Below are 9,643 nucleotides of genomic sequence, written 5' to 3'. Positions count from 1 at the left end.
GCCATACAAAATCTCGATTCAAAGTAAGAATGTTCTTGGATTATTAGCCCACATCCATGCCTACAAAACATTGCATTTCCACAATCACCTTGAAGCAGAAATGGTAGTTATTTGAATTGCAGCGAACTTAATTAAAATTGATGAAGATCCATGGTTGCGCACAACAGTGAAGTGTTGAATGTGCATTTTTGTAGTACATACCATGTGATTTGACAATAAAATACGAGGGGTTGCATGTAAAAATTGGAAAGGTCTATAAGGACCCATGTTCTGGGATTTCACACCACTGTAGAGCTACAGAGTGCTACATCTATCGTGTATGTGTGGCAGTACATGGATATCAGTGTGATGTGCTGCATACCTGCATACCTGAGGGACAGCCTTTCCCCATATGTTCCCCAGAGTGCTGCAATCGAGGACCCAGAACCGTCTGGTCCTCCCACATCAAGGAAGCCAGGCTAGTGACAACGAGGGCTAGGGCTTTCTCGGTGGTGGCTCCATTCTGGTGGAATGAGCTCCCAGAGGAGATCAGGGCCCTGTAGGACCTGTTACAGTTCCACAGGGCCTATAAAACAGAGCTGTTCCACCAGGCATTTGGAGCCACTGTCACCACTGACTTCTGACAGTTGGGAAAGCGACCCCGACCCCAGGGTCCCCAAGTATAGCCTGACCCGAGTACCTGGGACATCTGATAGAGATCAAGAAGCTGACTGAACACTGCTAGCACTTTAATACGTTGTATAGTATGATTTTAAATTGTGTCTAATTCGGTTTTATATTATATATTCTATTATTATATATTGTTTTATATTATTATGTAAGCCACCCTGAGCCGGCCTTGCTGGGAGGGCGGGGTAAAAATCTAATTAAATAAATAAAAATAAATAAAATGTGTAATTTCCTTTGAATTTCAGGAGTATCCATATAACAATTGTGAGAATCCAGGAGTTTGTTTGTTTGTTTGTTTACATTACTTATAGTCCCATCCTTTCTCTCTGAGAGTCAAGGCGGATTATACAATGTAAATCAATGCAATCAGTAGGATGGTGCATCTAATAAGCAATGTAATAAGACTAGGAATTACAGAATTTTTCAGATTGTCTAAACAAAGCATAAGAATTAAACATGACTGTTAAATAATGCAGAACATAGTATTACATCAGTAGAAACACGGTATATTTTCTCAGACCAATCTGTTATGATGTAGCCATATTTCATTTATAAAAAATGCCCTCCTGAGCAATTCTGTTTTATGTAATTTTAAAAATGCCAGAAGCATGAGAGCCTTCCTGACCTCCTCAGGCAGGCCATTTCACAATGTGGGGGGCCACTACAGAGAAGGCATCTGTACAGCATTAATTGATTTTGCCCATCTGCAGGGTGGCACCTGCAGAAGGCCCTGCTCAGATGAGCAAAGTTGTTACAGTGTGGCATAGGTGGAGAGGCAGTGTTGCAGATATGAGGGTCCAAGGCCGTGAAGGCCTTTGTATGTGATGGCCAATACCTTGAATGGAGCTTGGTAACTGCAGAATGGGTGTGCATGCTGTGCCTAGCTCCCAAGAATAATGGAGCTGCAGCATTCTTCAGGAGCTGGAGCCTCTTGGTCAATTTCAAAAGGAGACCTTTGTAGAGTTTATTACAGTTGTCTAGTCTCAATGTTCCAGTGGCATGGATCTAGGCTGCCAGATCAGCCAAGTCAAGGCAGAGGACCATCTTCCTGAGTTGGGGGAGAAAGCAGTTTTTGCAGCTGCATGAACTTGGTTCTCCAGCAATGTAATGCAGGGTCCAGTATAACTCACAGGCTCTTAACGGAGTCAGCTAGGGCCAGTTGAACCCTATGAAAAACAGGAAGCGCAACATCAGGCTCCCAACCCAGCATTAGGTCTGTCTTGCCTGGGCTTGGTTTCGATTTGTGTGCTCTCAAGCACTGAACCAGAGCAGTCAGGCAGTGGCTCAAGACCTGTACAGTATCACCAAGAGACTTGGGTAGAGCTATAGAGCGCACCACAATGGCTCCATATAACTTACAATTTTTCTGTGGTACATTTTGTGGACTTGGAAACCATGTAGAGTGCATTATAGTTATCTAGTCTCACTGTTATGGTGGCATAGATCTAGGTGGCAGTGATTTGACAGTGAATATTGAAGGAATCTATTTTAAAATCATAAAGATTAATGTCTGTTGATCTATATTCTTGTGCCCTGGTGGTCCCATGGAGCACTGACTCCATGTTTCTGTGGTGCATTACTGTGATCTGTGATTTGGCAGTTGATTTCAGTAGACTCCATGCAAAAACCATGAGGATCCACAAGGATTCGTGCCTTGGATCTATTTTTTTCCCTCTCCAAAGAGCTACAAAACCATTTTTATGGTGGTGTCTATGGGCATGATGGTCCTACAACATGAGATAGCTTTGTGTTATTTCAGTGTATGTCATATGAATTCACAAGAATCCATTTAAAATAATCTAGAACCAACTTTTTTCCCAGCCCAAGTTTTTTTGGGGATAGAGCCGACTTCATCAGATGAACGAAATGGGCTGTAGAACACAGTAAATAGTTTATACTAAACTTGTTTTTCACATGGCACAGAACTTGTCTACTTGAATTGTCTATTCAAGTTGTCTCAGATCTATCCCCCCCCCCCCCCGGCTTGTGACGGCGTTCTCGGATCGACGGCGTTCTCGGTCACTTGCAAGGGAACCCGCTCCTCTCTACCCGGCCCTGTTATTTGTTCCTTAGTGGAAAGTTAGGCAGTTCGCATATAAAGTAAATTGACGGGAAGGGGAGAAGGTATTGTTATGTAGCAAGGCTAGGCGACGCAATAATTAGGGTGCTTTGCTTAAAGTACTTTTCCGTAAGTGTCAGGATGGCCGAGTGGTCTAAGGCGCCAGACTCAAGGTTTCAACCTTCCCGGTTCTGGGTGTTCTGGTCTCCGTATGGAGGCGTGGGTTCAAATCCCACTTCTGACACATCTATTTTTTTTCTTCCCCCTTTTCCTTTTCTTTCTAGTATGCGTGTCCAGTGCTTACATAAAGTTAAAAATTAGCGCGACCGAAATTAAGAAGAAAAAAACTAAAACAATCTTTAAGTATATGTTAGTTCCTCCCACCTCCGGTTTATGCTTTTTCGTTTGACACTTCCCTTATTCGTTTAAAAGTTTCCCAGTAGTACTTTGAGAGTATTTTATAGAGTTTAAACTCGGGTGCGATGGGGTTCTTTTTGTTTTAAAACTGAATTTCAGACCTGCAAAGCATCGGTGCTTCTGGTACAGTTTGGCTTAAGAACGAAAAGCAGCGTCTGCTTCCTCAGTGTTGATGTTTTCCTTCCTGGTGTAGATACTTTATTCAACTGGTCTGCATAATGCAATTGTAGGGAGCTTTATTTAACTACAAACGACGTTTAAAAGTGAATTTATTAACGCTACGGGTATGATTATATAGTACCGAGAAACTGCTTGAATACATTGTATACATCTATTTAGAAACTTTTGACACAGCTTCCCTGGTGGTCTAGTGGTTAGGATTCGGCGCTCTCACCGCCGCGGCCCGGGTTCGATTCCCGGTCAGGGAACATGTATTTTGCAATTTACTTGTACTGTCTTTTAGAAGGTACTTTGAAAATGTACTTCAGGAATCCCCGTTTGCTTTCTGAAACGTTGTATGCTAATAGTATGTTGTTGTCCAGAAAGGAAAATTGGTGAAATAATACTGCATAAAGGATTGAAATTGTTTGTATGATGAGTAACAAATGCTTAAGAAACTTTTATTTAAACTGATTTGAATTTGATGCTTTAGTTGGTCTTGAATATCAGTTTGTACAAAATATTTGAGTGTACATTTTGATCGTTTAAAAAACTCAAGTTGTTTTCAATGCAATAGAAATTATTAATAAAATTATTGTAGTGCTACCATTTTTTCAAAGTTTGTATTCCACATTAGCTACTTTTACTACCTAGAGAATAGTTTCCTCATCTGTAGTGCACTATATCAAGCTACATTCTCCTGAAATCCACTTGTTGTTAAACTGCTTCTACCTTTAAATTGAGATCCGTGAGAGAAGAAATGAGATTTCATATATCTTACATTTGGCAAAATTTGAAAAATATGATTTAAATGTTTGCCCTTGTGATTCACTGGTGCAACACAGCCAATTATTTGTGTGCAAAGTGCATCAAGTCACAGCCAACGTATGGACTCAGCGAGGGGCTTTCCAGGCAAGTGAGAAGCAGAGGTAGTTTTCCATTGCCTTCCTCTGCACAGTCTTCTTTGCAGGTGTCCCTTCCAAGTACTAACCCTATTTAGCAGCCAAGGTTTGGCTAGATCGGACTATACCAAGCCATCTTCCCTCCCAAGCCAGTTGTACCACTGCAAACTGTTTGTCACAACAACAGCAACAGCAAAAGATTTCAAAATATGTATTGCAAGTGCGTAGGATTCAGTGGCAACCGGCCTGTGAGGAAATAGGGCAATTTGGATTACCCCTTTTAATTTTGTCTTAGCTGTTCTTATCAGTGTCTGCTCTGGGGGCATTTCCCATCCCCAGCAGGCCATTTTTGAGGGGGGGCTTTCTTCTTGTAATTGAAGAGGTGGCAAGGGGCATTCCACTGAGCCTGTCTGCTAACTCCTACCTCTCCCACTCCCCTCAGTCGGTGTGCAGCAATTACATGGTTCCCAGCCTCCAAGTGGGTGCTGGAGATCTCTTGCAACTACACCTGGTCTCTACTTATTTTGGTCTGCTGGAGAAAATGACTGGTTCAGAAGGTGAATTGCACTGGATTGTACCCTACCAAGGTCCCTCCCCTCCCTAAACTCCACTCTCCCAGGCTCCATCCTCAAACCTCCAGGAATTTCTGAACCCTGAGTTGACAAGCCTGGGCACTTAAGAACCTGTTGAGGGCCTCCAGCTCTGAGAGAAATCAGTGAGTGGGCCAGCAAGCACGGCATGGCTTTTCCAAGCGGAACCTACTCTGGTCAAACAGCTGAGCAGCAATGGTGCTCACTAGTAACCGCAGCCAGTTTGGTGTAGTGGGGTTAGGAGCACAGGCTTTAATCTGGGAGAACCGGGTTTGATTCCCCACTCTTCCACGTGCAGCTGCTGGTGTGACCTTGGGTCAGTCACAAGTTCTGTCAGAGCTGTTCTCTCAAGGGCAGTTCTCACGAGAGCTCTCTCAGCCCTACCTACCTCACAGGGTGTCTGTTGTGGGGACGGGAAGGGGAAGAGATTGTAAACTGCTCTGAGACTCCTTCAGGTAGTGAAGGGCGGGGTATAAATCCAATCTCTTCTCTTCTTCTTCTCTTATCTTCCAGTGGCAGCTGCCATTGTCTTCCCCAGTTCTCTGGCAAAGGAGCAGAAGGGAGAGAAGGAGGAACTGTGCACACACAGAGACACACACCAAGGGAAGGGAGAGTGCCCAAACACTTGGGGGGGGGGGGAAAGAGGCCAGGCAGTAGTGTCTGAATGCTCCCTGCTGACCAGGCAGGGACTGGCAGTGCTCCTGGCCAGGTCAACCAGGGGGCTGGCATCTGACTGAGGATGCCCACTCTTGATTTGAATTCTGTAAAAAAAATAATCAGTAAAGGAACAGTTCCTTCAAAAGGAGTGACTCAAGTGAAGGCATGGATAAGTCCATCCGAACAGGTAGTGTTGTAAAAGCTCTGAAAACTTATTGCTCAACTTTGCAATGTCCAGCAGAGTCACAATTGGATTTGGGGGTTGAAGTCCAGCCTCCTGGCTCATGGGTTCATGGGAGGGAATGTATGAAAGACAGGAAGTACCATCTGAAGAGGACCTCCCATAAGATCAGACTCTAGTTACCTACCTGTGCCCCTGAACCTGCTAAAATTACGATTTACCAGTTTCTTAGACAATAAAAAGTCTGTTTACAATGAAAAAAGCAAATCGAGGTGTGTAATACTTTATTTGATTTTTCATATTATATATGTTAGGAATTGTTCAGTCTGATAAAATCAAGGGCCAGTAACACACTCTCAGCCTAACCCATCTCACAGGGTTGTTGTGTGGATGAAATGGAAGAGAGGATCATGATGTAAGCCAGTCTGGGTCCCCACTGGAAAGAAGGATGGGGTATAAAACAAGTAAATAAATATAAATACATAATGTTAAGATCAGGTTGCAGATCTCACAAAAAAGTTTACTCATATAGTCAGAATCTGTACTGGAAGCCAAATTTGTGTGGAATATATTCAACCAATAGTCTCCATATACTGGGGGGAAATTGTAAATGGATTGTGAATCTGTTTGACAAATACATTTCCAGTTACCTGCAGCACAGTCAAGTTTCACAACTGGATCAAGCCAGGAATAGGTCATAGTCACATCCAGTGCAACAATGGTTGCTAGGCTACAATAAAGGGAGAGGCCACCAATAGGGACGCTCGCTGTAGTGCCTTCATTTGCATGCTTCTGTCTATAATAGACCATGCCCAGCAAGAGTCCAGTGACATTCGAAGGCAGGCCCTTGGAGAGAGAAGAGATCATCAACATGGCTGCCAGGCACCAAGGCAACAGGAAAAACAGGAAGATGACTAAAAAGAGGTCCCAGAAGAAGCGTCAACAGGCCAGAAAGAAACAGAAGAGGCTCCACTCTAAGAGGCAGAAGAAGCGCCAGGCCACGAGGGTGGGGAGCAGGACGGTGTTGAGCATCTCTTCCCCACGGCTCTTTGCTGCCAAGATCCTGCGGCACATGCCGAAGGTGCGCATGGAGAACAAGGCCAGGGGGCTGATGAAGACGCTGCTGATGGACGTGTACGACCACATGTCGAAGCAGGTGGAGAACCTGACCCAAAATAACGAGCCACCCAACGTCGAGCCCTCTGACGTGCAAGCGGTCCTGAAGGAGGCCATGGTACAGGAGCTGGCCAAGCACACAGCTGAGCCCAACAGCAGCGAGACTGCTGCTGCGTAGAGGAATGTCCCTTCCCTTTCCCCAAGAAGGGAGAGACCGCGAGAAAGATCTTTTAAGAATATCCGTAGTCTATAGAAGAAATCCTGGAACCTGCCCTTTGTAAGCCTCCAACCTCACCCTCATCAACCCTTATTGCAGCACAGTCTGGATACCTACGGGAAGCAACTGTTGGACTACGTGGGGGTGGATGTGCTCAGCAACTTCCTCCCACTGTACTCCAGAACCAGCAGAGGCCAAGCAGAGAGAGAACAAAACATCACACAAGAAAGACTTGCTCATGAGGTGGTTTCCCAAAGGAAAAAACAACAGCATTTGTTATCTTGCTATTCCAATAAATCAGGGTTGTTGGCAGATATTATTCCTGGAAGTTTCTGAGTGGTTTTTGTTCTGTGGAAAGGGATGTTCAGCCATTGCCAATCTAGTTAGACAAAATGTTGACTAACAAAGGGCTTCAGCAGAATAACATTAAGCTGCATCCTGATAAACTGATGACCTCTTAGGTGTATCTTGAAACTGAAGGGACTAGGACTTTATAACAAGACCATATCAAGGGATGGCAGGGCTCGGTAGCAACAGAAGGTCCCGAACTTGAATGAACGATGGAATGCCTAATAGTCCTTTATGACGTATTTCATGTGCCTTTGTTGCAACCAATGGGCAGGTCAGACAGACAGCTCCCGCCTTTGAATGCCTAGCTCTTATATGAGATCATAGCAAGGGAAAGCAGGTGGAGAATCTGGTTGTAGATTGGGGCGTGTGGGCGTGGTTAGAGCTCTGAGAGGGACGGATCAAAGAAAGAGGTATTGTGTGGAAGCATGACGGAAAGAATATCCCGTTAAGGAAAAGTCAATGGCAGGCACATGGATAATCTTGCGTTTTCCCCAACACTGGACAGGAAACAAATGTGATTGGCCAGAGACTTGATTGCGCGCGCGCGCTGATATCAGTGTCCTTCCATTGTTATCCTCCAGACTGGATGAGGAAACCAACGTAGTTGACAGAACAAAGTTAAGAGTCCAGCGGCACCTTTAAGACCAACAAAGTGTTATTCAAAGTATGAGCTTTCGTGTGTACGCGCGCGTCCTGTGTATCAAAGGAAGTGTGCGTGCGCACGAAAGCTCATACCTTGAATAACACTTTGTTGGTCTTAAAGGTGCCGCTGGACTATAACTTTGTTCTATCGCTTCAGACCAACACGCCTGCCCACCTGGATCTAATGGAATGGCATTCGTGCACAGTCAGCAGAATGGTCTAATGCGCTACTGAGATCCTCCTTTCTTTCCCTGCCTTCGTTTTGCGCCTTGAAAGGCAATGTAGATTCAATTCGTTTTGCCTTTTAAAATTTCTTTTTCTTCGTATTTCTCCGAAGCCTCCCCCAATCCGAGCGCACACGCACGTAAATAATATTTAACTGCACCATAGGAGGACAAAAAAGACTGCAGGAAAAACGTATTCCACAAATAGCTTTCCAGGATATGTTAATTGGACTATCGTGTTTCACTGGTTACAAGTAAACATTTGTCTTGAAACTTTCTGGCATTCAAAATTTCTAGAATAGTGACGACTATGTCAATTAAAGAGTCGATAAGAGAAACAGTCTGAGCACATATCACATGACTTCCCTGGTGGTCTAGTGGTTAGGATTCGGCGCTCTCACCGCCGCGGCCCGGGTTCGATTCCCGGTCAGGGAATTACTGTTTTATTCCCATGCAAAATAAAGGGTTTTAATTTGATTAAAGCCTCTTGCGAAACTTATTTAACCTTTCAATATTTAATTTTGCAGATGCTTTGTAGCTTCTGAACTCTGTGCCTTTCAACACTTTCGAAAGCAATTATCCATAACCTTGGATGCAGAACTCAAATTAATTGCATGGTGGAAATAAAAGGGAATCTTCTGTTACATGTGTATTAATTTTGGCTCTTACTCTATGATTTCTTTAACAAATGAAATACACCTTTAAACAATAAAAACTTCCCAAAAGTAGCATATTAGAAATGTGGTACTCAGTACTTTGGATCAAGGAAGAGTGGAATGGAACTTTAAAGGTGCTTGGGAGACAAACTAAGAGACAATTAAGTAATAATTATTCCTGTATAGTAAACATGCTACAGATTCAAGAAATGGTGACAATAAATGGTTATTAATCTTTTCCACTTCATTTTTAACTGTAATGATTTTATGAAGAATTGAGCTGTGACTCACAAAAGCTCATAATGAAATAAATGTTAAGTTTTTAAGGTGCCACTGGACTTTTGTAGCAGTAGAAAAGAGTCCATAGCATCTTAAAGACTAAAGAAGTTTGTGGTAGGGTAGGAGCTTGCTTGAGTCACTGCTCATTTCTTCAGGTATAGCTAGAATGCAAGACCATCTGTCCTGTATATTGGAAAGTGGAGTGTTTTCAGATGCCAAATGATGCTAGCAGGCAAATAACAATAGCATGTAATCCAGTAACACCTGCTGTTGTCATTTGCCTGCTAATGTCATTTGGCATCTGAAAACACTCCACTCTCCAAGACAGAAGGACAGATGGACTAGATTCTAGCTGTGACTAATGAAAGCTCCTACCCCACCACAAATTTCTTTAGTCTTTAAGGTGGTAGTGTGTAGTGTATGCTGACCACCACCGGGGGCCAGCGAACAGCCAGAGTTTGGCTCTGGAAGAACAATAGGGACTAGGCTCCTAGTCCCTCCACTGGGGAACCAATGGGAACCTT

General features: G+C 43.7%; 3 non-coding genes across 3 annotated transcripts; all 3 read left to right on the top strand.

The window, feature by feature from the left end:
• Positions 1–2,863: 2,863 nt before the first annotated feature.
• On the top strand, positions 2,864–2,972 carry TRNAL-CAA. Its single transcript has 2 exons — positions 2,864–2,901; positions 2,927–2,972. It is a non-coding gene; the product is annotated as a tRNA-Leu (tRNA).
• Positions 2,973–3,501: 529 nt separating this feature from the next.
• Positions 3,502–3,573, top strand: TRNAE-CUC. Its single transcript has one exon. It is a non-coding gene; the product is annotated as a tRNA-Glu (tRNA).
• A 4,974-nt stretch (positions 3,574–8,547) lies between these two features.
• TRNAE-CUC lies at positions 8,548–8,619 on the top strand. Its single transcript has one exon. It is a non-coding gene; the product is annotated as a tRNA-Glu (tRNA).
• The last annotated feature ends 1,024 nt before the right edge of the window (positions 8,620–9,643 follow it).

Source organism: Gekko japonicus, unplaced genomic scaffold (assembly GCF_001447785.1).
Source record: "Gekko japonicus isolate JY-2015 unplaced genomic scaffold, Gekko_japonicus_V1.1 scaffold204, whole genome shotgun sequence".
Taxonomy (NCBI): domain Eukaryota; kingdom Metazoa; phylum Chordata; class Lepidosauria; order Squamata; family Gekkonidae; genus Gekko; species Gekko japonicus.
Note: the sequence above shows the minus strand (reverse complement) of the source record. Positions and strands in the feature narration are given on the sequence as shown.